The 27922-nt window shown below is 40.1% G+C and overlaps 1 protein-coding gene across 2 annotated transcripts in view; it reads left to right on the top strand.

Annotated features, from left to right (window-relative positions):
* The first annotated feature begins 4422 nt into the window (after window positions 1-4422).
* The window catches only part of Nckap5 (NCK associated protein 5), an 855349-nt gene continuing 831849 nt past the window's right edge, over window positions 4423-27922 (top strand). For both annotated transcript variants that reach the window (XM_010606203.2, XM_010606202.2), the window contains exon 1: window positions 4423-4887. The gene's annotated coding sequence lies outside the window, so the exon portion shown is untranslated. The remainder of the gene's footprint in view (window positions 4888-27922) is intronic.

Below are 27922 nucleotides of genomic sequence, written 5' to 3'. Positions count from 1 at the left end.
TCTTGTTTTCGTTTGATTTACCTATGTGAACTACAATGGCAACTGAAGTAACTAATGCCAATTAATATCTTTATCCCACTATGTGTTTAGGGCTATCAATTTGGCAAATGTTTTGTCGTTACCAAGTTGTGCTTTGTGCATCAGCTTTGTGTCAGGTAGGACTTAGTGTAGGCAGTGCTCACCAAGAATTTTTTAATTGATCATAGTGTCTTTTCCTAAACAACTGGAAAAAAGCTACATGGTATTTATTCAAAATTTTGATTGAAGAAAACCTCATACTTCCCTCTCTTGTTTCTTAACCAGTGTTTCTTAAAACATGGTCTAAGGACCATTACATGTGAATGATGTGAACCATGTTCTCAGCATGAGGGATTCTCAAGGCCCCTACAGATTCAGTCCCTCAAAGTTGTGTTGATTTGTTTGGTGGATGCTGAGGTGTTTGTTTCTATGCTCTTGGAATCACCTCTGCTTCCTACGTCTGATCAGGTTATCTTTTCCAGGGTACACTGGCTGGCCACAGGCTTTTTCCTAAGCCTTTTAGAACCCTTAGCTCTGGGAGAAGAAATGCTTATTGAAGCACAGGAGTATTCATAACTAAAGACTCTTGGTGTGAAGAAAAGTAGATGGCAAATATGTTTAAATGCCCGCCTTCTGATATTTTCTCCTTTCCCAAAGGGGATCTTGTGCATTTCAAAGGTATGGGGAGTTTACTCCCTCAGGATGCTCCAGAACTAAGCCCTGTGAGTCTGATGCAGATGTCCTTTGCACCTGTTATTGAGGCCAATGGCATTATCTTCTTTAGGGGGAGCTCAACAGAGAGGCTGGATTACCTAAATAAGCAGTAGTCACATCAGTTTGGAGTTGAAATCTGAACTTTGTTGAATGTATCCTGTTTGATATTGGTATGTAGGAATCAGAACAGGTTATTGTAATAATAGTCACATGCTTCTGTTTCCAATGTTTTACTATTCATACTAGTATACCAACTTTCTTTATAATACTTATAGTCACTGGATGAATCCAGGGCTCCCTGGGACACTGCAGGGTCAGGCAGAGCTGAGTTGAAGTGCTGGTTCTACTGCTGGCTATTTGTGTGATCACAGTCAAGATACTCAATAACATCTCTCTGGACTTCAATTCCATCAGTTGTGAAATGGGAGTGATGAAAATAGCACGTCACTCTCTCAGTTATTTTAAGGGTAAGTTAAATGATGCCCTTAAATCAAATGGCACATAAAAGTGTTTAAGAAATGGGCAGTGGTACTGTCGTGTATGGAAGTGAGGAAAAGAGAAAGGGGAATCAGACACTGGAGGTGAAACCAATCTGTGATGATGGGCTTGGTAGGTCCCTAGTGATACAAGATCATCACTAGGAATCAGCTGCATGGGACCCTTGGCTATTTTTTACACCATGCAGCCCTGATTATAGTCTTTCACACTAGAAATTTTTCTCGTTTAAGACAGAAAATAGGGCTGGGGATTTAGCTCAGGGTTTCTGCCACCTGCCTTGCAAAGGCAAGGTCCTAAGTTCTATCCCCAGTACCCCCCCCAAAAAAAGACAGAAAGCACTTCAATGTGAAGAATGCTGTGAGACTTATTTTTTAAAGAAAATGAACAAGTCACTAGATGTGTATCTGCCTTTGGTAGTCTTGGACTGGTAAGGGCTGGTCTCAGGGCCAGGGGCACGCTCCCCAGGTGGAGGGGATTCTGGCAGCTGCATTAGTGACCACATGGTGAGAGGCCTGCCTTTCTCCCATCCACCCTCACCTTCCCCCTGCTTTTACACAAAGTTGTAAGTTAATCACTTATATTCACCTCTTGCCTGGCAAAGTAGAAACCGTATCACACCCAAGGGGATCCAAATGTGTGATTTAAACAGAATCCTGACTCAGGTTCCTATCACTGTTGGACTGTTAAAAACAAACAAAACAAACAAACATGCACGAGCTATAGGCATGCTTTCTTTTTTCTTTTTTGCCAAATGATTACAGACATGAGATATATTCTCACTATGAGTAAGACAAGACTCCAGTGTGCTTTCCAGAGGAATAGAAATTTTTTTTAAAAAATAGCCCATCCTACCTTGGTGGAAATTTTCAGTCATTCTCTTTCTTGAACACTTTTTTTCCACTCTAAAGAAACACATAGCACTAATGTATGGCTTATGCCTTGCAGTTTCCACTACAGAGTCCCGTAGGCCCTAGGGAGGGTTGCAGACCTGGGATTTTTTGCTGTCACTTGGGAACACTGAATAAGCCACTTCTCCCTCCCTGGTACAGCTGGGCCTACTCACCTTGGGTCAGGCTTTGCTCACTCATCTCCCCCTGGAGTGCGGTCAAGGTAAAAGAGCCAGGACTGGGAGGCGGTCAGACCTTCACCAGGGCAAGTTTCCTAACTGATCTGCGGTGCTTGTGATCACCCAGGGAACTGAACCAAGTGACTCATACTTGTCTTCCCTTAAAGCTCTATTTGTCAAACAGCAACTGCACAAGGAAAGTTCAGCCCTTTATGTTCTGAATATTTAAGTGTCATCATTGCTTAAGGTGGACAAAGTCTAAGAGGTTTTCAAATTAGTTCTTAAATGAAATGGGAAGACAGTCAGTCTGAGTCAAATAAAACCCAATAGCTGGTTCCCCCTCCTTTTTACAAAATTCTATACCTATACACTGGTGAATGTACTTCAGTGACATTCATTCAAGCAACAGTTGCATACCTACTATAGATCAAACATTTTGTAAATGAATAGCTAAGTTTCTCCATGGGATATATTTTGGAAATTATATAGTGTCTTTTAAAATTTGTTTTACTAACAAAAATTATTTTAACAGCATGATTATTAAAAACAATCAATCCATACCAAAAGAAACAATTCTTCCCACCTCTTCCCAAGGATAATCAACAATTTGTATAATTTCTCTCATCATGGACCCTATTCTATCTATTCTGCACCTTTCTTTAGACTCTCGACAAGCACCTGTCAGCCTTTGCTTTGTGAGCAAGTGCACAGCTATCCCAGTTTACCTTTCCTCATATTTCTGAGTTGTAAGAGGTCCCAACCTTGTTGGATAATGAATAATGATGAGAACATTGTGATGCTTATAGCCTAGTGCTGAACATATTTGTGGGGTCACTGTGAAAAAGTGGGATTGCTGCATCCAAGAATTTGTACATATAAATTTTTAACATTTATAATTTACTTTGGTTAACACTGTGCTCGTTTAAGACCTATTAGTGACAGACTTTAATTCTGGACTGTCTTTAATTCTCCACTGAAAGTGTCATACTGGGGGATCTCGAGATTCTACCAAATCAATAATCAATTGCTGTTCTTCGAGGAAGTGATTTGCAGACATAGCCAAGCACCTGCTGTGGGTGAGTAGTAGAGTGTGAGGTCATTATTTCTCAAGGGCTGGGAGGGTGGTGGTTCATCTATCCATGTACCTGTTCCATGTTCTATGGGATCTGCTAAACTTTCTGCCTCTGCCCTCTGCATTCTCCCCCTCTGCCTTTCTGCTTAGAATCCACTGTGGCAGGAGATCTGGGCGTAAACAAATAAATAACACAACACAATGGCTGCTCTGAAAGCCTGTGCAAACTGAGTTGGGGAGACAGAACACAGATGGCTAACAAACTAAAAATACAAGATGGTATATAAAAAGCAGCAAATAAATATAAATAGTAAGCATTTTTACAGCAGTCCAGAGGAAGGAAGGAAAACAGTGGCTGGGAGTGAGAGCTTCAGGCAGGACGTATGTTAGATGTGTGGAATGCCCCTAAGCGGGGTACCAGGCTTGTGGGGAGACAGCCATAAAAACTGAAAATTGGCTCGTAGAAGAAGAGAGCCTGAAAGAGCAGAAAATAAACGAGAGGGCCCACCTTTCTTCTGATAATCGAAAGTGAGTAAAGATGGCAGTATTCTTTGAGATTGTTTGTGATACTTGACAGGTTCTTAATTATTCTTTTTTGTTTGTTTTTGAGTGTGTGTGGCACAGGTAGTTCATTAAAATTTTAAGAACTGGAGGAAAGCTTCCGTCATTCTTCCTAAAAATATTACATATTGGAAAAAAAATACAACATTTTGCCTCATGATTTCAGAGTTCTACCTCAACTTGAGAAACTTTTAATATAGAGTGTATCGGGGGGGAAAAATTTTTGCAACCCAAGTAACTCCATCTAGAGAAAACATTAGCCGAGTAGGTAGATCACAGTAAAAGCTGTTGGGCCATGTAAGACGCAACCCATCTTCACATATTTATGAATCGGCAAACTCTGGAGCAAGGCCCAAAGCAGGTGGGTAAACAACCTGAGAGGCCTTCAAACTTTCCCTCCACATCTGCAAGCCATCCGGCGCGCGTCCGCGGAGGCAATTCCCTGGCTTTTTCGGACCTGCAAGGAGCCAAGCTCTTGGAAGTGGGAATCAACAGGACTATTTACAGGAGGAAAGCTGGAAGCTACTCCTAGATGCGGAGTTTGCGGCCGGAAAGATACTCTCGCTCCCCGCCCCCTCCTTTCTTTTTGACAGTCAGTTAATAAAGACTCAACAATAAGCAGCTGCCAGTGATGTCATTTGGGACTTTGTCCACGGAGCTTGTATTTACAAGCTCGGAGCCACTACGGAGCCGCAGCCCGAGCAGCACGAGTCTTCGCGCACTCTCCGCCCCGCATTCGGACTCGGATTGGGACTGGGCTTCGGCTTAGCCGCGGGACCTCGCGGCCGCTCCCTGGGATCCTCAGGAAAGCGGTCTCGGGCGGCAGTCTGAAAGCTCCCAAAATAAACGGAGGATAACCGCGGGACGAGGTTTTTAGCTTCAGAGAGCTGTGGAGCGGTGGTAGCTCCTTGTCTCTCTCCACCGCTGTGACTGGTGCTCACCCAGGCGCTAACTCCAAGTAAGACTGTTGGGTTTTTTTTGTTTTGTTTTGTTTTGTTTTTAACTCTCGGAACAGTTTTTCTTATTTATACAGCTTGCTTTCCTTTTAAAGTGAGATGACGATGTTTACGTATTTCTGTGGGCTCTGCCGGCAGCCACAAGCATGCATTTGCTCGGAGTAATTATAGTGCGCTGAAGTCGCCTGGGTTAGGCGGGAGGACGCGCAGACGCGGACGCGGAATCGCTGCTCCCCGCCTCTGCGAGGTGGCGTGGGTGGGCTGCTGCTGCTGTGTTATGTTTTGAAACAAATTCCGACTAAGCGAAGAAAAAACTAGTAGACCGACCTAGAAACTTTACCAGAAAATTATAGAGTATTTTTAACTAACGTGTACGGGAGGGGGCAAACCCACTTTTTCCCCCTGATCCTCTGTCGTTTATGGATGTCTACTGCGCATATGTTGTTGTTTATGGTTTCTTGTCCTCTCCTAGCTATAACCTGGCCCCGAACACTACCTCCCTTCCGCTCCTTTCCCTCAAGTTCATTCATTCTCTGGCATTTCGTGGGGAATGAAAAATGTTGTGCAATTGTTTCTATTCAATTTTTTTTCCCTTTGCCGGCACTAATTATCTGGAGAAATGTTCAGTGTCCTGATTTGTCTGCTACTGAAAAAGTCAAACTTTGACACTCATGCTTGTTCCCAGAACTACACTCTCCCTTTCACTTTCCTCGGGGGCCCTTAAAACACTCCCAATATTCTCTGCAATTTAAACAGGAGAGCGGGCTCTGTGTGCCCCGGGTCTGGCCAGGGATCCCTCTTATCCTGCTGGCTCTGGATCTCCTGTGAGCTCTTCTCCACTGCCCCCTGGAAGTTCTGCTTAAGAGCCCGTTAGATGGTGTTTTTGTGGGTCCCTCTGGCTGCTGATTTTCTCCTCAGCGCCGGCAGTTCAGCTGCTCCAAGCCAGTAGCAGCCTGTGGCTGATTCCTGCCCTCTGGCCCTGGCAGCCCGCTGAGCAGATTGGTAAGCAGTGGCTGTGAGCCCGGGAGCTCCTGCAGGCAAACCTATGACTCATTCCAGGAGACGGGCTTGCTCCTGGTTACAGCTGCTCTGTCAGCAGCCCAGAAGTACAGTGACAGCTCTCACGACCTTTCCCTAACCCAGTGTAGAAAGGTCCTAATATTTTCTGCTGTTTTCCACAGAGCCCTAAGGTGAGTGATCCCCGCATCTTCCTCAGCTCTGGATTTTCCCATCAGAGCACATTCAGCTTGGGTATATTTTCTGTCTTAGGGCTCAGTGGTCTTTGTGGATTTTTGTTTAAAATAAGGGCTTTGTTGTTAAAACGGTTTGCAAACTTAGTCAAAGCTTGTCATTTTACAGAAAGAAAAAAGAAAAAAAAAAACTGAGGCAGAGGTGATTTTTCCAAACGCACCCAGGAAGACAGCGGCAGAGCTCCTGGTAGAATCTGTTTCCAATGCTCCCTGCAGCCTGTATTCCACTCTTCAAATTCTGAAAGATTAACAGAGAAACAGGATCCACATGGTTCTTCTGCCTTCTTGGAGCAGCAGGGTTGTGTGCAGCTGTATGGATGAAGGTGGTCTGGATGAAGGTGGTCTCTGAGGACAGAGAACATTTCTGTTTTGACTTTGACTCTGGTTACATTTTTTAACGTCTCTGTTCCTCATTTTTCTACTAACAAACCAAAGGGAACCCTAAAATTATTTTACCCTTGACCTAAAGGCTAGTGAGGTACAGCCATTAAAATACCATGGAAGGTGTTTTGCACTGAGCCCTGGTGGGTGTCAAAAGTGACTGCCAACTCTGACAGTTTCTGCTCTCCTTTCAGGTCTAAGGCTATTTTTTTTAATTGAACATAATTTGCTGTCTCTTCTTTGGAGGCCCATTTTCAAGTGGAAGCTTTCTTCTCTTTTTCATTGATTATTTTTCCCTGCTTCATCCTGACACTGAGGCCCAGGCCCCAGACTCTGACACTTCTCTAGATCCCCCTCCAGCCCTGGGCTTCTCACTGTCTAGAGCCTTCTTTGCCCCAACCCTTCCACCTTTGGGGCGCCTTTGTGGCCTTGCCCTTGACCAAGTGGTGCTTCCCTTGTTTGCGTTTGCATAGCATCTCCTGCCACAGGACTTGAAGCTCTTTGCCACATAAATATCTTTTTTCCATCACAAGAAAAACCTATGCCTTAATACTTCCTTTATTCACAAGACCTGGCAGAGAGTAGTTGTTCAGTCTGTAGTCCTAACTAAATGAGGGAGTGAATTAAATAAGCATTTCTCTGCATCAAACACCTAGGCCTCTGAACTTAGTTGGAAAAATTATCATACACTTGTGCTGAATGGCTTTAAATTGTTCTTGGCTATTGAAGGCCTGTGATGCTCAGCTTCTGCGCACAGAACCAAGGCTGTTCTGGATGTGATGTGAGCGTCTACACCTTCGTGCTTCCTCTCCACGCCCCAGCATGGGCTTCTGTCTGTGCCAGAAGTCCAGTGCACTGGCGTCTTCTGAGCGGCAGCATGACATAGTGGTTGAGGACTTGGACTCTGCAGCCACACTCCCCGGACTCAAACCTCTCTTCCGTCACTTGCTGGCTCTTTTCTTAATTTTTAGTTTTGTTACTGCATGCTGGAAGTACTGAAGGATGAAGTTATTTGTGGGAAGTGGGGACACGAACATAACACATCTTAATTCTTTTTTTGTCCACTTCCCCTTCCGTCTTCTCCCTCCCTGCTTCTCCCATCTCACGGCTCCCTTCCATTTGAAGATCTCTCTATTTTTCTCTCCCATTTCCCTCCCTTCCCTTCCGCTTCCCTCAGTCCCTTGTTTCCCTTCTCATTGATTCCAGTTAATCCACTTAACTTCTCTGTTTCAATTCCTCATCTTTAATGAGATGTGGATAAGAAGACTGCCCACTTCATGGGAGGATGGGGAGGATTAAATATGTTACCAAGCTGAAACACATAGCACGATGCTAGCCGTAGATTGGGTGCTAAAGCATATTAGCTAATGTTAACTACTTATCTTGCTGTTACCTGGATCCCACCCCAGACCTAATGAATCAAAATCTCCAAAGTAGAATTCAGTTGTAAATCTAGTTTAAAAATTCCTCAGAATATTCAGATGAGGATCACTGGCTTGGGTACCAAGATTTCCCTTGGCCAAATCCTCTGGGCTTGCATGCTCTTTAGCCCCCGTCCGCGTCTACATTTCCATGCCCAGTTTATCCTCCAGCCCTTATTGTACTTCCCCTCCTGTGAGCAGCATTCAAACTCTGCACACCATAGGCAGGTGGCCCTGTGCACAGAGGAGCTGTGTGCCCAGTGATTCTTGTCTGTCTGTTCCCTTCTTCAGCCTCTGTGTTGTTAGTGTAGATCTGCCTCCTGGTTCCCAGAACTTAAGTTCCACTGTGAATGGTGCTGCCTTCAGAGAACTGTTTGTGAGTAGCTCTTCACTCTCCCTGGAATCTATGTCCTGTGCTGAGCCCTTTCCCATCATGGTACCCCTGGCTTGTCCTCACTCTCTGGAGTCAGCTTTCCTTGATCTCCTCTTGGTCAGTGTCTGCCCTCCCCACTTCCTGATTATTTATATCACTAGTCCCCCCCGCATTTGTCTCAGATGAAGAAACAATTTTATACACCCTGAGATTCCAACCGAACTCCTTTGAAATACCTGAACTCTATGGCCCTGTTTTAAAATTATTTCCTTACATTCTGCCTTTGCCGCCAGATTCTAGTGAGATTGAGAGAAGGATGTGGAGTGCAAGATTTACAATCTCTTACACAGCCCTCGTGCAGAGTGTGTAAGATGCCAATAAATGATGAGAAAAAGGTGTGACTGCGTGGTTGATGGGCACTCTAAAAGCTGATTTAAGATGTTTTCTCCCTATAGCTATTATTAAGTGATTGCTGTATACTAGGCACTTACTTTTTTTTTTTTTTTTTTTTCGGGAATAGAACTCAGGACCTAGCACTTGCCGAGCGAGTGCTGTGCTGCTGAGCTAGTGTTCTCTACCACGCACTTCTTTTTTTTTTTTTTTTTTGTACCGGGAATAGAACTCAGGACCTAGCACTTGCCGAGCGAGTGCTGTGCTGCTGAGCTACATTCCCCACCCTAGGCACATTTTTTAACTACCTTGCATGTGTTACATCATTATGATCATTATATTTTCTGTGTAAGCAAAGACACTGAGGTCAGAAGCTGTAAGTAATGTGTTCCGGTCATACCAGTAGTTAAAGGCAAGGCATGGTTTGAATCAGTAATACCTATTCTTCACCTTTCATTGTACTGTTACTTGGCTGATCAGGGCTACTTTCTTAATGAGCTTCGCCCATGATGAAGCTTTAGCTATTCATGTCTTCCCTGGACTAATGCACTGGAAGAGTGGTAAATCAGATGAACACTTCTAAGTGCAACCAATTGAACTGATGATTCACATGTTCATATTGTCCAAAGTATGTAAAGTCCTCGCTCAGCCCTTTCATATTTTTCTTTTTAATCTCACATAGGAATCTTATTTGTAGGTTAGCTGAAGTTTGTGGTTAAATAAACAATAAGATTATTTGTATTCTTGGTATGGGTGTTGGTAGTCTGAGTACAGCTTGGTCCAGAGTGTAATCCAGGGATAAGAAAAATTGGAAGTAATGGTTGGCTATTTGGCTGGTGGTTAGACATTTTGCAAAAGAATCAGTAGTATTTTGTGAAAGTGGATTTAAACAGCCCCAGTGGCTTAGACTGAACACTGGGGAAAGTCACTGAACCACTTCAGCATACGATATCTTACATCCTTATTTTTCTCCAGTTCTCTGATTCTGCAAGGTTTAATGCCTTTGGAATTTTGGATTCCCAATTGTGCTTCCTTTGTAAATGAAATAATAAATCTCTTGGATACATAGAACATTACCCACAATGCTTACACTGCCCCAATACATACTTGTCTAATGAAGTGTATCGTGTCGACTTGGAAGACTCAATTACACAAGGTACTTCCCAGTAGTTACACAAATTAATCTTGGTATTTTCAGGGCAAGAAACCAGATCGCTTCTCTTAGAAATAAACTCTCCTGGATTAGTGATTTCTTTGAGTAGAATTTGGATGCACTGTCGGAACTCAATGGACTGAGTTCAAGAGGAAAGTCCCCAACCCATTTTGGAGCATAAGCTTGAGTAATAACATGGCAGATAAATATCACCGTGTTGAAAGAAGAGCAGTTATTTCTGAAATGTGGGAACAAGTGTTACTGTTGAGATGCATGTCTGACAAACTGTTCCACAAAGGGTACATGCTTCATTTGGCAAACTGAATCTGGAAATGAAAAACCACTTCAGGCCAGCCTGAAAGGTCTGATCCAAATTATTCCATTGTCAGTGCTGGCTAGTTTTTAGAAAATTTAAAAATCAAAGCAAGAAATACTAATATGTATATATATATATATAGATATCTATCTATCTATCTATCTATATATATATCTGTATTCATATAGGTGAACATTAATGTTAAGTGATAGTGCTAAAATATTTACGTATCTTACCTAATCATATATAAGAATGTTATTACTAACTGGTAGTGTTAAATGTTTATTTATATTCATTCATATGGATATTAATGCTAACTGATGATGCTAAAGTATTTACGTATCAACAGCATAGGTCTTCTGTCTTGCTGTTCCCTCCCCAGCCCTTCCCACCCCGTTCCTCGCTTGTGTTTTTTTGAGGGAAATACTTTCCTGCTCTTTTAGCTGCTGTATAATATTTACAAATGATATGTTTCTTTGTCTGTGTATAATGTCAAATTATTCATTTATTTCCTATTATGGTAGATTATAATGTGTCTTTCCCATGCCTCCTGCACTTTCCCAGTTCTTCAGGGTGATTATATCACAAGTTTGATTAAATATATATTTAGCATGTATTTTCATCAAGATTATAAAATCGTCCTATCCTAGTATCTTTTGGGGACTGGTCCCAGGACTCTTCGTGAATCCCCAAATCATGGACATATGCTCCAATCCCTCATTAAAATGGCATAATATTTGTGTGTAATCTGTTTACATCTTCCATATACATAAATCATCTCTAGAGTCCTTATAACAATACCTCACACAATGTAAACTCTATGTAAATAGCTCTTACACTGTATTTCTTAGGGAATGATAATAACCAGTATAGGTACAGACCCAGCTCTTTTCCGATATTTCACCTTCTGTTGGCTGACCCACAGACACAGAGTGTCAACTTCATTGTTTGCTGTCGAGTCAAGTACTTTACTATAATCACACTTCCTTATTAAAAATATTTTCATTAAAGTCATTTTTCTTCTTTAAGTTATTCACTTAGTTTTCTCTCTGATTCTGTAACCTAAATTTTCTCATTTCCTCCAACAGCCCTTTGAGAAAAATGTCAAAGATAATCTCAAGAACATTCTTTTTATATGAATAGTTCAATTCTGAACTTACCATGTACTGGCTTTTTTTGGTCAGCTGCCATGGGCAGGAAGTTAATTATTGTACCATCTCAGAAGCATTTTCCTCTTGCTATAGTCAATTCCTCATATTTGGGCAAATAGAAATGATTTGGTTTATTGCAGTTGGTAAATAACATTCATAGTTTGGCTTTCTGGTCTCATGAATACTCAATACTTGTCAATGTAAGAAATATTTTTCCTTTCTGAGCACCTTTAACATCTATAATAACTTCTTCAAAGGAAAGCAAATGATACTTTAAACAATTTTTAATTGAGTTTATTGGTAATTTAGGTATACCTTATGATCGCATCCATCATTGAGAATTTGTACCTGTACAAGATCTATCTTGATTCTTATTTTTCCCATCCCCCGACCGTCCCTTTGACCCCTCCATCCCCCTATATACATAAGCTTTGTTTCCATTTTTTTCTTCTTATTTTCAATTTTTTTCTTTCCCTTCTTTCCTTTCCCCTGCCTCCGCCCAGTTCCCCTTTCTCTTTATGCACATGTGTAAATACTGAATCATTTCTCAGCGTGTGAGAAACTGAAGGTGTGGATGAGGACCAAAATGTATACTAGATACTGTGAAAGAAGAAGAAAATGTTTAAAGCAAACGATACTTTGTATCATATTATTTCTGTGAATAGGTAAATGAACGACCCACTCAAAATGACACATTTCTTCCCCTTCTTGTTTTCCTCTCTTTCAGCTCAGGTTGATACAATCAGAATGTGAGGTGTGTGTGTGTGTGTGTGTGTGTGTGTGTACACACACATACATATAAGGAGTAAATAGTTTACATAAAATAACAGTGAAGACTATACCTTTAGAGGCAGTGGTTTTGGGGCTTGCCAGTAGAGGGCCTTGTTAAACTGAGTAAAAAGTTCATGTACAGACCAACGGACCACAGTTACAGTCCTGTTAGAAACGCCATTGTTCAGGATTTCTGATTAAAGCAGTAAAGCTACAAAACGATTTCTAAGGTACATTGTATTTATCTCTAGATGGAGAAATTAGACATTTTAAATTTCACTTTCCATGTTTTCTTGGTAGAAAATTGGAGAATTGAGATTTGTGGGCCTAGTCATAATTATATGTATGTGTGACATTTCTTTTGGAGTTGGAGCCTGGGCTTGCGTCTGCTCACTATAATTTAGTATTTGGTTGTAGGGTATGGAAGAGAGAGAAGACTATTTTCCTATCCCAAGCACTATTTAACACATTCATGACAGGGCCGTAATTCATATGTCTAGCTGCTGGGAGGCTTGAACAACTAGTGGTACCTGGATGACAGTCCCATCAGGTGGCTTTTTATTAACTTTATTAATATAAAAAACAATACAAGTGATTTGGTCATTTGTATCACCATTGTGGTACAAGGCACCCTATGGGACAGTCATGCATGTGCCACCAGTGGTTTAACCTGGCAGGAGCCTGTTAAACTCCCTTCTTGCATCTATGTGAGCCCCACTTTAAAAAACGGGGTTCTATTCCCTGAAGCTGGTCCAGAAATAGTCACTCTCTATGCCCTCCCAGTGACAGGGGTATAGATAATCTGTACTGTGAGAGATAGAGTGTATCATGCTCTCCATCCTGCACATCTTCTGGTGAAGGCAGCAGTCATGGAGAGCTTAGCTGACTTTTCTAAATTCACTCAGCAGGCTAGCTTAGAGCTGTCTTGTTCTTCCTTACTGGTCTGTTTTCAGCTCTTCTTCCCAAAATCTCTCCCTCGCTTCACCCCCTGTCCATCTTCCTGGGGGCACCTTCTTCTCAGCCTAAATGGCTTCTTCAGGCTTTTCTTTTTTGTTGTATCCCCTGCCTGCTCCATGTGCTTGTTTTCCATTAACTTTTACCACTCTTTAGTTAACACGTGGCCACATATTTGACTCAGAGCATCTTCCCCAGTGAAGCTAAGGCTTGTGTTCACTTGTTGTGGTAGCCTTAGGACCTGTGGCCAGCACACAGTAGGTATTCCCGAATTGTCTGATAAATGGAATAACATAAGCAGGCGCTTTCTTGCTTTTAGATTAGTGCTTTCTCATTTCTCTTTTTACACTTTTGAAAACATACATTTTGTACGTCAGCTGACAGCATTCTTGAGATGCTTGTTGTCTATTACCTAACTTTCAGTAAATGAGTGGGCGTCCCTTTATTTCCAGTAGTGCAAAGATCAATATTCAAATCATGTATCAAATGGGAGTGCTACAGTTACGAGACTAGGTAAGAGAATGGACAAGGATTTTCTTTTCTTTTTCTTCTTCTCCCTCTCACTTGTTGGTGAGGACAGGGAGTGTGGGCGCAGGAAGATATCCTGAGCTGAGTAATGTGCCCTTTCGTGTTTCCCAGGTTGAGCTAGAGATCTTCTGGAGACCTATCAGTTGTGAGATGGTCTTCCTGAGAGATTGCTTGGTGGCTATATGATATACTAGGAAGACCAGCATTTTTAGTCAGTAAACACAGATAAAGTAATAGAACATATCAACTATACCTCCTACCCAAGAGGCCTTTACCCTTGAAAATTCCTGAGTTCCAATCTCTATTCCAAACCTTACTGATTTTAGGTGACTTATTTAACCTCATTGAGCTTGGTTTCATCATCTGCATAAAATGTAGTGATATCAAGAATGTTCTTGTCTAATATTTATTAAGTGCCTCTAATGCATCCCGTGTGTTGTGTCTTCTATGGATTTCTCATTAAATCCTCATAACAGCTCCCTGAGGTAGATACTATTTTTAATCCCATTATATGGATGAGAAAGCCAAGGCACGAACAGGTTAATTTGGCTCTGAGCCCAATATTAGATGAGTATCTCCTTAGAGGATGGTTGTGAGGATTAAATATGTACATGGAATATCTGCACAAAAATAGATGCAAATACGCAGTGACCTTTGTTATCATTATTGGCTCTATTGCCTGACGATGTGACTGGCTCTTTTAAGTAGGTGACTGCTACTGCGGACTGAGAAAGGTGATGACAGCGCTATGTGTAGCAGTCTCAGGGCCATGTTTAATCCTGTTGTAAAAATGTTAAGAGCTCCATTTACTCAATATTTTGATAGAAACAAATATTTACAGCTCCCAAGGCAACTACCAAAACAACCACCAAGGAAACTTCCCAACCTAATCCCCTCCTGGGCCTTAAAAGCATTTATGTGGGCAGAGCTTTTACTGCTGAAGATAATGCACCGGCTGATGTGATGCCCCTGGTTTTACCATCTTTGTGTTTTGGTTTTTTGGCAAAACTACCAATCCTATGGTCTCCAGTCTGCGTCTAACTGCTATTTGAAGTGCAGTGGAACCCACTTATAGTGTAGGAAGGGTGCATTTTACCAGAGTCTGGCTTCTTTGGATGGGGTCTTAATTTGATTCCCTTTGATATACCCCTGGACATTTTTCCTAGCTGCCTTTTCCCCTTGCCCATTTTTGTTTTTACTCACCTTATTTCTCATTTTAAACAATCTTTTCCTTCATCTAATTTGCATCCTATTTCTCCATCAATTTTCTTTCCCGTTTGTTCATTTCTCTGTTTTCATTGCTCTCCTCCTCCTTTCCCTCACCCGAGCAGAAGATGGTCAGTGCTTGTCAATGGACCAGGGTTCAGAGAAAAAGGGCACTATTCCACTCTGTTCCACCTCTCTACAACTATCAAATGCCCTAGGGCCTCATTGTAATGTTGATCCTGTTAAACAAATACACATCCAAATTCCAGGCTAAAGAAAATGTTCAAAGGATGGGCAGCATTGCACAGTGGGGTGCAATCTAGGGAGAGAATTGAGCAACCCCGCTTGTAAAATCCTGCCACAAGCCAGCTGTAGGACATGGGATCAGTGGCCTCACTTGCAAGATGAAGAGGGAGATCAGATGGTCCCAAGGCCATTCCTGGCAATATAATCTTGTTGTTCCTAATTACATAAAGATTGTAGGCTGACTCATGATGCACAAAATTATCAAAGCAATAAGGAGCAAGACCCTACCCAAAGGACAGTGGACTCAGAGCTGGGCTGCATGCGTGGGCATCCAGGGGACCCTGGCAGTCTGTGGTCCCTACGAGTCCTCTGTTTTCCAGGGTGTTGGGGAGATTTGCCACTGCACCATGCCGAGTGTCCAAAAAACAGATGTTAGAAGATCACCCTTTAAAGGGTGTTTCTCCAAAGCATCTAATTATAACCTCTACAGAAGATTAACAGATGTTATAATTGTCTTTGCCCTTTGATTAAATAGTTTCTGCATGAGTAGCTTTCTTAGATTTTCTTTCTCTGTTTTGCATGATCTTTATAAAGAATTGACATGTGTCTTCAATTTTCTGGAGACAGTTCTTTAACAGGCTTGGTAAGAGACTTTGCAGACTCATAGTTTCATCCTATTTCTCTTCCTCTCTGACTTCTTCATATGGACAGAAAACTTGGAATGGGGTGGGCTGTACTTGTACAGACTGAAGCATTGGTTATGAAAGCAGCGGAGTAACAGGTCTGGGTGGAGCCTAGAAGCTGGCCTTTTTCCCCTGTGTCTACAGAGGTGACTGACACCCAGGTGTGTCCTGTAGGAAAAACTGTGCCAATGGAAAAGGAAAATTCAGCAAACCTTGCACATCATCTAGCATGCCAGATGTCAAGTATGCAAATGATTGTGTGAGCAGAGAGAAAGGCAGCATTCCTAATGTCAGTGTGTGCAGATTGCTCTGGTAATGTTTGGTAACCAGAGCAATTAGTAATTATTTATCAGATAGAAGTCTTAGTAATATCAGAATGTTATTTTCATTCCATGATTCAGAGCCTAGAATTTTTCTTCTCCACTAGGAATGTGGCTTGTGTTCTGTTACCCATTTATTTTGCCTTCTTACTGAGACCATCAGGAAGAATAATCTCATTCAATATGAAAGCTCCTGTCTCAGTGTCTCATTGTCCAAATGAGGATGTTTCGTCCTTGGGAAGAGAAAATTGTAAGGAAGAATTTCAAGCATTATGTCAATTTATGGATGATAAAGACAAAGAGGAACAGAAGTAGAAATCATTTCACCAGATCTTTAGAGGGAAGGGTCTGCTAAAAAATCATCTTCATCTTTCCACATTAAAACATCTGAACAAGGCTTGAAAAATCCAGGCAAAGATCAGTCCTTAGTTAACTTGAGGAGAGAGAACAAATAATACAAAGTTCAGCTTCACTGGATTCATTAGAAAGAGAAAGGAAGAAAGTACTTGGTTTAGTCAACTATATAAGTCCCATATAAAATTCATCTCTTTCTTCTACAGTTAATAAGGAAGAAAAGGGAAGATGCATGTTTTATTAACATACAATCGACGCCAAATATATCTGCTACTAGGAAATCAAAGAGAAAAATACCTATCTGTATGGAATTTTCAACATACTTATTCCTATAATGTTCCATTGAAGATTTAAAGAACATTGAAAAGTAATTGGAGGGATGAGGTTCCAAATAAATGATCAGAGCTTTGGCAAATTAAAATGGGTTTAAAAGGGACTGCATCCTAGATCATTCTATAATCCATAAGAGAATTGACTAAGTAAACTAGATTTATTTGGGTCATTTGAGGGAGGAAGATTTAAAAAAATTTTTGAAACCTAATATACATACAGATAGGTGCACCTAAGTGTATAGCTTGGTAATATTTAACAGGGTGAATATCTCACATCATCGTCCACCAAGCTGGGAAATACCACCAGCACTCAGAGCTCCTACTGTAGTTTCCACTCAACCACACTTGGCAGGGATCCACCATGCTGAATTCTGATGGCAGAGAAGATTTTTGCCTGTGTGTTAACTTTATGTAAATGTAATCCACAGTACACACAGTTTTGTGTCTGGCTTCTTTTATTCAAATTACACTTGTGCAATTCATTCATATTATTTTTTTTACTTTCTCACTGTTGTATAGTGTTACATTGTGTGACTATATCACAATAAGGCTTTTCTACTGATGATGAGCTTTTAGGTAGCTTTCAGTTTAGGACCATTACAAATAGTGCTGTTATGAATATTCTAGAACATGTCTCTCATGTCTCTTGGTAAACAGATGCACACATCTGTTGAGTGTATGTAATTGCTGCATAAAAGAGTATCCAGGAGATACTGTCAGATGGTCTTCAGAGACGATTGTAAAAATCCATCTTCCTACTAACAATATGTGAAAGTAAGGGAGGATTTTAATTTATTCAAGGGAGCAGTATTGTTTCTTAAAGATGGAAATTAAAGAGCAGTAGTTGCAACCTAACATCAGGCAGAACTTTTGTTCCTTTAGAAATTCTCAGAAAGAAAATGGGACCTTTTAAAATAGGTCCCTGTCCCCAGAAATGTTCAGATACTAATGGGCTGGCTTTCGCTGACAAGGAGGGTGAACTAGGCTGAGATTCCTATCAAAGGCCTTGTGTATCTAACTGAATAAGCTCTATGAAGGCGTCAAAGATGAAAGATTTCAGCACTCTAACAGAAGATGGATGGGCAGATTGTTGGAGCAAAGATTTACATAAACAAGAATGGCCGAATGGTTGACATCAGTGCTGTGGGAGGGGGGCCTCTCAAGAAAGGGAGACCCCTGTATGGGTCTGAGCAGAAGTAGTAGAGTCACAAAGTGAGATATTTAAGTATGGAAAGAAGAGCAGTTGACATGTTTGAGCAGATTTACCATACAATACGAATGGAATGTAGGCTGACATGGTCGTTCAGCTGTGCTTAGGACCAATTATTAGAAGCATGAAGTAAAACAGTGGCATTGCAGCAGCTCTGTGAGAGGTGGAGAGGTGGCTGTCAGAAGGCCTGGGGGAAGGGTGGCACAGAAAGGTGGAACAGCATCCGGAAAAGGACAGAGCAGCGCTCCTGCCAGGCTCCCTGGAGACTTGCCGTGCTTGAACTTCTGCTCCTGTCTCCTCCAAGCCTCGATCACTCTGATTGCTAACTTCTGATCATATTTACATTTCATAAGTTCCCCTGGAACAACTCATGTTGCCTCTTCACAGTTAATTTCTGTTATGTGCACCCCAAGCAACAGCCCACCCTACCAAGCAGCCTACAGAACTCTGTTCTTGTCATTTTATTAGATTGCTATCATATCAGAGAGGCCAACAATATCCCAAAGAGTTTTTTTTTTTTTTTTTGTACCAGGTATCAACTCGGGACCTTGTACTTGCAAGGCAGGTGGTGGAACCGCTGAGCTAAGTTCTTGTCCCCCAAAGAGTTGTTTTTATTTTTCTCCTCATTTTGATTCTGTAGTATTTCATGATTGTTGAGTAAAAAGTCAAACAATATGTAAGCCAGTACTAGAAGGGGTTTAACGAGTCCTAAGACACCTCTGTTCATACCTCCTTTCTTCATCACCTAACCGGAAGTTCAGAACTAAATTTGCATGTTTAATTACCAGGGCTTTGTTGTCTCTTATATTCTGAATATTTGCAATTTTTCATTCTCTCAACTTTGTGTTGTACTTTGTAGGATGCAGAATTGTATGGTACACCTCAACATCTAGTCTCCGGTTTTACAGGTACCTGATATATATGTCTCTCTTCTTTAGCATGTGCAGGACCTAAGAATAGAACAGATATCTTCCTTTAATTAGATCTCATTATTTGGAAAGGTATGCAGATTTTTGCACATGTAATTAGTGTCTTTAATTAGTTGGCCTTGAGTTAATAATGTATATATTCTTGGGTGGGCCTGACTCATTCACACAAGCTCCTTAGGATGTAGTCTAGAGGTGAGAAAGTAGAAGTCCCAGTAATTCTCTTGCAGAGCCCAAAGAAGGAAGACACCAAGAGTCCTACAGCTCCAAGGATATCTGTTCTTCAACTACATGAACTCAGAAGAGAACCTGAGCCTCAGATGCAACCTCAGGCCCACTGACACCTTATTTCAGTCTTGTGAGACCTACACAGAGCTTCCGGCTGAGCTGTGCTCAGATTTGTGACCCATAGAAACTGTGACATCATAAACGTGAATTATTTTAAGCCATTAAGCTTATGGCAATTTGTTGCATAGCAATAGACAGCTAATATATACATTTTCGTTCATCTGTATTTTTATCTCATTTATTACATGTAGCCACTTTAATTCCTTGTGATTTGATTGAAAGTGAATACATTAAGCAGTAGATTCAAGCGACTTAAATTCTTCACTATCATTGAAGAGTAGGAATGGTGGGAATGGTGCTGTCTCCTCCAGGGTTTTAGATTTCTTTCTGCTTCTGTGATTTGGCACATGTCCTAGCCTCTACTTGCAATGCCTTCCACCCTCATATCCAACCTTCAAACACAGACAGACAGCTTTGTTTCCAAATCTCCACTAATTCCTGCAGTCTGATTTTTGAAGATTTTTTCCCCTCTGTTTCTCAATCCCTGCAGCCATGGCTTCCAGTCTTGGAAGTTTTGTAAAATGCAGATTCACAGCCTCTCTTTCCCTCTCTACAGCAGACATACTGGTTCCTCACTGAAGTTCTGCAAACTTTTTCCAGTACTGTGTGACAGCTCAGTTTGGTACCAGTTGTCCTGTCTTACTGACAGCAGGTCAGCTCTGTACATAATATCCTGTATGATTTATTGTCTGTGCTTAAGACTCTCAAAACTAAGCTGTATTTACAGATCACCTGTAGCCTGGACAGCATATTGTAATTTATTTTATCTTAATTATTGTTTGTCTCATTTGTATCTTCCATCTGGCTCTACTTCCTCATTTATTTTATCATTTGTGTGTGTATTTGTAAGTAATCATAAATCTTTGGCAGGGGGAGGAATGAGGTAATAAATAAACAGAAAACAAATGTACTATTCCCCAATACTTCTGTGTCCATGAATCTTGCATCCCTAACAGTAGTGAAGCTTTCTATGCATAATTTCTGACTTAGAATTTATTCACACCCTCCTCATACCTTGTACCATTTGCGTATGCAGTAATTATTCAGAAAACTAATGGTTGGTGGTTGGGTTGGTAAGAAGTTCTTGCTTTGTACAAATACTATTCCTTCCTCTACTCACCTCCCCCATCTCCTTCCCATCCTGTTTTGAGTCTTCTGAAGCCTTAAATGAGGACCCAATGATTTTTCCTGACCAAAGTGTTCCAGGCTTGCAAAATGCATAGACAGTTATAGAATTAATAGGGAGGAGGGTTCCTTGTGTCTCAGAGAGTTTAATTTGCCTGGAATGGCTGTGCACTGAGGTGTGTTTATTTTATCCACCTTGTTAGTGTGAATAGGCACATTCTAACAGGATGGGAGACTGTTCATTCAGTGGGCTTTGTCCTTTTCTTTTCCAAAGATGCATTGAATGTACTGCATTCAGGACAGCAACTGTAACTTATGCCAAAGCACACATTCCATGATTTTGCTTGAAACTATTCTGCAAAATATAACTGGTAAATGGAGTCCAACTGAGCAGGGCAGCAGGTTTATCCCAGCATTGGAGAATGCCCTGTGAAGAACACGCTGGTAGCCATTGTGAAAGATCTGATAAACGGTGCTCCTCTAAATCCTTCTTTCAAACCCTTTCTACAGTTTTGAAAATATACAATCTCTTGAGCGATAATGACTCTCTCTCCTCTCCTTTCAGCGAGTCTTTTCATTCATCCTCTTTGGCAGGGGTACTTTCCCACCTTTGGTTTCTCCTAACTGTGTTTGACTGTATCTGAAGATCGGAGCCTGGCCAGTGGAGATGGTGGAGCTGTGCCCAGAGTGTGTGCATGTGTGGGTGTACACAGGACTGTGCATGTGTGTGTGAGCAGGTGCATTTGTGTTTTCAGATTCCATTTCTGCCATTTCATTTAGAGAAAGCCGGAATATTATTTTATCCATATTCAGATTTCTAAATTAAACTAATTGAATGTAGAAAGCACTATATCAAATCAAAGCAATTCCAGGGTATTTTAAAGAGTAGTATCAATCTTCTTTTCTATGGATATCAACTTTGTTTTCTTCATGGAGAGCATTTTGTGCCTTTTTCTCCAGTTCCTCTGGGGGCTTATATGTAAGCTATGATAAATGATTTTGAATGTAAGTGTTAGAACTATGAATCCTGCATCTCTCCTCCTCCCTCCCACATTCTTGTAAGGATGAAAAATTCCCACCCAAAACTTCAAAATGCTTTTTTCTTAGATCAACTAGGTGTATAAAGGTTAGTGAAAGTCCATGGAAGCATTACAGCCAGAAGGACATAGACATAGCATCTTTAACAGATGCTAGGGGTGGCTTAGTAGCCCCCTTTGAAGCAGATTCCACCTTGGAGTCTGCCCTTAGCGAATGGGAGAGCCCACAAGAGACATGTAACCAGTATCACTCTGCAGTAAGATTCTGATCGACGAAAACCAAAAGGCACACTTTTAGAGACCATTCTTGTCTTTCAGTTTCCACCACTTCTATTACTCCCTGTCTTGGCATCTAGCTTACCAATCTGTACAGACCAGGGGCAGAGGGAACTGAAGGACAATATGTGTTTCTCAGGTTCTACAAGGTACCCCTTATAAATTTAGAAACCCAGCTTGGCTCTTTCTGTTTCCTGGCACACTGACTTTAAATACTAAGCAGAACACAGTGTCACCAACCGCTTAAGCAAAAAGTTTGAAATTCTACAGATGTAATGAAGGAAATTGAATTTTAAAAAATGGATTTTAGCTTCAAATTCTTCATAGTAGCTGCCCCTGATACATGGTTCAATGTCTTTCCTCCTCAAGGCCAGATAAAGCCTTTGCCCTTGTTGCAAAGAGATCCAAAGTACTCCTACCTTCTTAGGCAGAGTTTCAGAACTATCCAAAATTACCCTTAGGCTGATTTCTTGACTAGCAGGACACTAAAGAGAAGGACCCTGTGAGTCCTGGGTTAATGACATTGATTGAAGTGTTATTCCACAGGCAGAGAATCCTCTACATAAAATGTGGTTTTCATTCTGTAGGCTGGTGGTTCCATTTCTGGGAAGTTGTGGGCATTATTCCCTATCTTCTGAACCAAGAATAAGCCATCATTAAGACAGAACAGGAAAGAGACAGTGATTTAGATTAATAGAATGTCCTGGGCCAGGGATTTAGCTCAGTGGTTCCGCTGCCTGCCTTGCAAACACAACAACTTGAGTTTGATCCCTAGTACCAAAAAAACAAAAACAAAAACAAAACATCTCGGTTCTCATTTATTCCCCATACCCCTGCCCTCTCTTCACCCCACCTTCCCTATTTACAAAAACTTTTTTTACATTTTTTCATTTCGTCATATTATTTTTCCCTTATTTCTTTTCCCCTACCCTTTGAACTTCACCCACACCATTAGCCCTTTTCTTCCTATTTCAAATTGTCAGTTATACCAATTGGATCTTATTTACACTTGTACAGGCAGAGAATCCTCTACATAAAATGTGGTTTTATGTAGCTTTAGTTTTTCCCACCAGAGAAACTATTCGGTATTTACACATGTGTGACTTATTATTTCACTTAAGAGTATGACCTCAAGATGCATCCATATTCCTATGAATGAATCTATTTTCTCATTCTTTATGGCTGAGTAGTATTCCATTTTATAGAAAAATCACATCTTCTTTATCCAGTCTCCAACTGATGGGCAATTGGGCTGTTTCCAAGTTTTAGCTATTACAAACTGTGCCGCTATAAATATGGGTGCACATATATCACTCTGGTGTGATTTGTTTAATTCTTTTGGAAAGATACCCAGCAGAGGGATGGCTGGGTCTAATGGAACCTCTAGTCCTAGTTCTTTGAGGTATCTCCATATTGATTTCCATAGTGGTTGCACCAGTCTGCCCTGCCACCAACAATGACGATGGGTTCCTTTCTCCCCATATCCCCACCAACATTTGTTATTGGTTGATTTCCTGATAGCAGCCATTCTTTGTGGGTTGAGGTGGAATCTCAGTGTTGTTTTCATCTGCATCTCTAGAATGACCAGTGATGTGGAACATTTTTTAATATATTTTTTTGCTACTTTTACTTCTTTGCCTGAGAAGTGTCTGTTCATTTCAGATGCCCATTTATGAATTGGGTCTTTATGTTTGGGGGGCCTGGCAACAGAGACATGGCAAGGGATATAACAATTCCCAATTTTAAATTATACTACAAAGCCACTGTGATAAAAACAGCATGGTACTGGCAAAGAAACAGATTTGAGGATCAGTGGAATAGATCGAAAGATGCAGAAACAACTCCAAATGTATTCACCTACCTCATCTTTGACAAAGGAGCCAACCATCCTCACTGGACGAATGATAGCCTCTTTAATAAGTGGTGCTGGAAAAACTGGATCTCAACCTGCCAAAGATTAAAACTAGACCCTTATCTTTCAACATGCACTAAACTAAAATCCAAGTGGATTAAAGATATAAATATTAAAAAAGAGACACTAAGTTTGCTGGAAGATAAGCTAGGCAGAACCCCTGAAAACATTAGCGTAGGAAAAGACTTTATGAACCCAGGACCTAGCAGAAAGAATCAACAACTGGGATCTCATCTTATTAAAAAGCTTCTGCACTGCAAAAGAAACCATCAACAGATCTAAAAGTTAACCTATAATGTGGGAAAAAAACTTTTACCAGCTGCTCCTCAGACAAAGGACTCCTATCTAGAATATATAAAGAACTCAAAACAATCAGTCCCCCCAAATGTAAAGTCCCAACTCAAAAATGGGCATCTGAAATGAACAGACATTTTTCAGACAGAGAAGTAAAAGCATCAAGTAAATATATGAAAAAATGTTCCACATCACTGGTCATTCAAGAGATGCAGATGAGAACAACAGTGAGATTCCACCTCACCCCACCAAGGATGGCTGCTATTCACTCAATATTTTGAAGACCTTACCCTTTAATGTTAAGATATTTTTTCCATTTAAATTTTTTAATGTTTGTAATAGATAAAGATTGATTTCCTAGTGGGGAGTTGGTACAGGTACACGACGTATTTTGATACTTATTTTATCCTCTTCTTCTCTCTCCCCCTTATTGACTCTCTTGGACTCCTTCATTCATATTCCTTGTAGAGACTCCTTGTAGAGACTTGGCAAATGTGCACAATATTTCACATTTCTTACCTCTTCTAACCCCCCTTCCCCATCCCTCCATTTCTTGGTTGGTTCCCCTCCCGTATGCTAAATATCCATCTTGCTATTTACTACTGTCTATCTTTTATTTTGTATTTTATTTATATTTCTGGTTTATTATATAAGAGAAGCCATTTGATATTTAAGCTTGTATGGCAGATTTATTTCAGTTAACAGTACGATCTCAAGGTGCATCCATTTTCCTACAAATAACTCAAGTTTTTCTTTTCTTATGAAGTGGTCTATATGTTCATCAACAGATGAATAAAGAAAACATAGTATTTATAAATAATGGATACTACTCTGCCAGAAAGACATTTTGCTGCCTAGAAATATGTTGGCAGTGTATCTCTGTATTAGGATTTTAATTTTTTTCATTTCTAAAGCAGTACTCCTAACTTTTAGGATTTTCTGTTTTGCCTGAAGTTTTTATACTATTAGTATTCCATATATTGACATGTATGGTATTTTTGTACTGCAGTTGCATTTGTAAAATCATATATTCTTCAGTTTTGAAAACTTTTTAACCATTCTTTTAGGATTTTCCTTCTATATTCTTCTATTTTGTCATTTTTAATTTTCTAGTTGCAATTTGAACACTTTTAGTTGTTATTTCTTTTCTCCAACTTTTTCCTCTGTACTTCATGCTAATTGAATGCTAAGTAGAACATTAATTCACTAATTCATTCTTTTATTGTCTTCTCCAGTTTTTATCTTGGTTATTGGCATTTTACTTCAGACCATGATCTTTTAGATGTATAATGGATCTTCATGTACATTTGTTCTTGTTTCTTATTTACCTGTTCTTGGACCACACTTGCTCATTCTTTTATGAATTATATGACATTTTTATGTTTTGACTTTCACTTATCATTAATGTTAATTTTAGTTTGTAGCATTGTTCTTATTTTCATTGGCTTAATTACCCTTACTTTTTATTTTGATTGTCTTTTTAGTATTAGTTTTCATGTACTTTAAAGTTTCCATTTCATTTTAAGTGAAAATTTCCCTCATCTCTTTGCACACACCCTCCGCACCTAGATGATGTGTGAATATCCTCAAGAAACTTGCCAGTCACTCCATCCAGAGCCAGGTTTTGTGAGTGGCTTGGTATATCTCTCCTTGTTAGCAATAAATCCCAGATTCAATTTGCTGGTAGAGAAATAAATCAATCAGACACCAAAAAGTCTCAACAAGGCAAGTTTACTTCTGCGGAAGGGTGTGCTATACCCCTAAGGTGAGGTAGCAAGCACACTGAGCTGAGAATGCAGCTCCTTATATATCCTAACCTATCCTGATTATCTAGTTTAGGTGGCTCAAGCGGGTGGAGCCCGAAGGGCTGCTGAGTATCATGGCTGAGGGGGTTCTGGAGCACAGGGGTCTAACTGCAGACATTCCTTGTAACAACTGCAACCGTGGTGCAAGGGGTAGGGGATGGCAGCCTAGCGTGAACTGGAGTTTAAAATGGAAGAGCTCCTGTTTATATCCTTTGATAGAAAGGACAGGGCCACAGTTTCTCACATCCTGAACTATAAAATTCCACCCATTTCTGTAGAGCTGAGCTTTCCAATAACCTTGCTCAAATCCTATCTTTGGGTTGGTCTTCCTTCCTGCTACACACATCAGTATCCTATTCATTGTGGTTTTGAAGGGCAGCGAGTTCCAGTATTCTTTTTTTTTAAAGACTGAGGAATCTTTTACAAAGTGAGACAGTTAGCCTTTGTCTCCAAACACTTCTGGAAAGCCTTTGGTGCCAGATACATACTAGGTGCCGTACTCTTTCCAATTTTGGTGTCCTGAAGGACAGAAGTCTTAGCAAAACCAGGATTTCAGTGCCCCGTTCTTTCTGTGAGATCAATTTCAGGTTCACATGTATGTTTTTCTCCTTTGTCTAGTCCAAGGAATTTACTTATTATATTAATAATGTATCTTACTTAGCCGGTATTATATAGACAGTTCTTATTTTAAGGTCAGTTTATCCATGCATGAGCTTCAGAGTAACTATGAATTCTTCAAATTATGTTAAAAATGTAGAGAATTTATATTTTTCACTATGTTGGGCATTTTACATTATCTGATCCTAAAGGTTTTTGAAAACTATTGACCTAACTTGACTCTTTTAGGCTGAATACATGCTCAATTTTCTAGGAGAAGACAGAGAAGCCAGAATTTATTTTATTTTCCCCTCACAACGTATAATTACATTTTATACTTCCAACAGCATTAGCATAATGTAAAAGGCAATGATAGAGTAGCAGCTTTTGAAAATCTTGATTGAAGTCCTCTCAATGTAAAATTTAAATTCAGTTTCACAGAGAAGTTTGTCAGTCAAAAGAAAGAAATTTCCTTTAATGAAATAAAATGCAAATATTTAATCATGGCAACAAGCATCAAATGATGAGATATTTATTTATGTTTTGATTTCTAAACAACTGAATTTTATAAGGTTATGGGGTTAAATGTAGCTTGCTTGGTGATGAGTTGAATGCATCTTCAGGAAATATGGGCTGCTAAACCAGTATTAGTGTCATGCATTCAGACAGTGTTCAATGAAGCCAGGTGTGGTGGCGCACGCCTGTAATCCCAGCACTCAGGAGGCTGAAGTAGGAGGATCACTGTGAGTTCAAGACCAGCCTGGGATACATAGTGAGTTCCAGTTCAGTCTCAACTACATAGTGAGACCCTGTCTCAAAACAAAAAAACAAAACAAAGTGTTCAATGAATGTGGGTAAAAGATGATGGGAGCCTACTACAGTTTTCTCTAAGTGATTTAATTGAGCAAGCTAAGCATTCACCTTAACTTTAATTTAAACATACTTCATATACCAATGCTTATGAGTCTCTCTGACTTAATAAAAATAAGATTTAAACTAACAATGTGAGCATAAATTTTAGTATATATATTAAATAAATATTACTTACAACTAAAATAAAATTTACTATATCACCTAAAATAAAATGAAAAAGATACAACAGTGATATAACATAAATTAACCTAAACAGTAATTTAGAAACAATCAAACTTATAACAAAACAGAAATAAATTTAATGAATTAAATGTTAAGACTTGTGTACCAAAAAACTATGAAACATAGCTGAAATAAATTAAAGAAAGCTAAATAAATAGAAAGGCATCCTATTAACATGAGACAGAAGATTTAGAATTATTAGGTTGGTAGTACACCCGAAACTGATGGTCAGTTTCCGTGCAGTCCCTATCAAAATTCCACCTGGCTTATTTTGCAGAAATTTTCAAAATGATCCTAAAATTCATACAAAAATGCAAGCTATCTAAAGAGACAAAAATCATCACACTCATTATTTCAAAACCCACTACAATGCTGTAGAATTCAGAATAATACGATTCTGATACATACATCAAGGAATAGAATCATGAGTACAGAGATACATGATTAACCGATTTTTGACATGAGGGCCAAGACAATTCTGTAAAGAGAAATAATAGTATTTTTAATAAACAGTGCTAGGGTAACTATGGAAATCTATGTGTATAAGAATGAATTTTGTTTCCTACCTCATCCCATATAAAAG

Source organism: Fukomys damarensis, unplaced genomic scaffold (genome assembly GCF_012274545.1).
Source record: "Fukomys damarensis isolate Sample0158 unplaced genomic scaffold, DMR_v1.0_HiC HiC_scaffold_29, whole genome shotgun sequence".
Lineage (NCBI taxonomy): Eukaryota > Metazoa > Chordata > Mammalia > Rodentia > Bathyergidae > Fukomys > Fukomys damarensis.
Note: the sequence above shows the minus strand (reverse complement) of the source record. Positions and strands in the feature narration are given on the sequence as shown.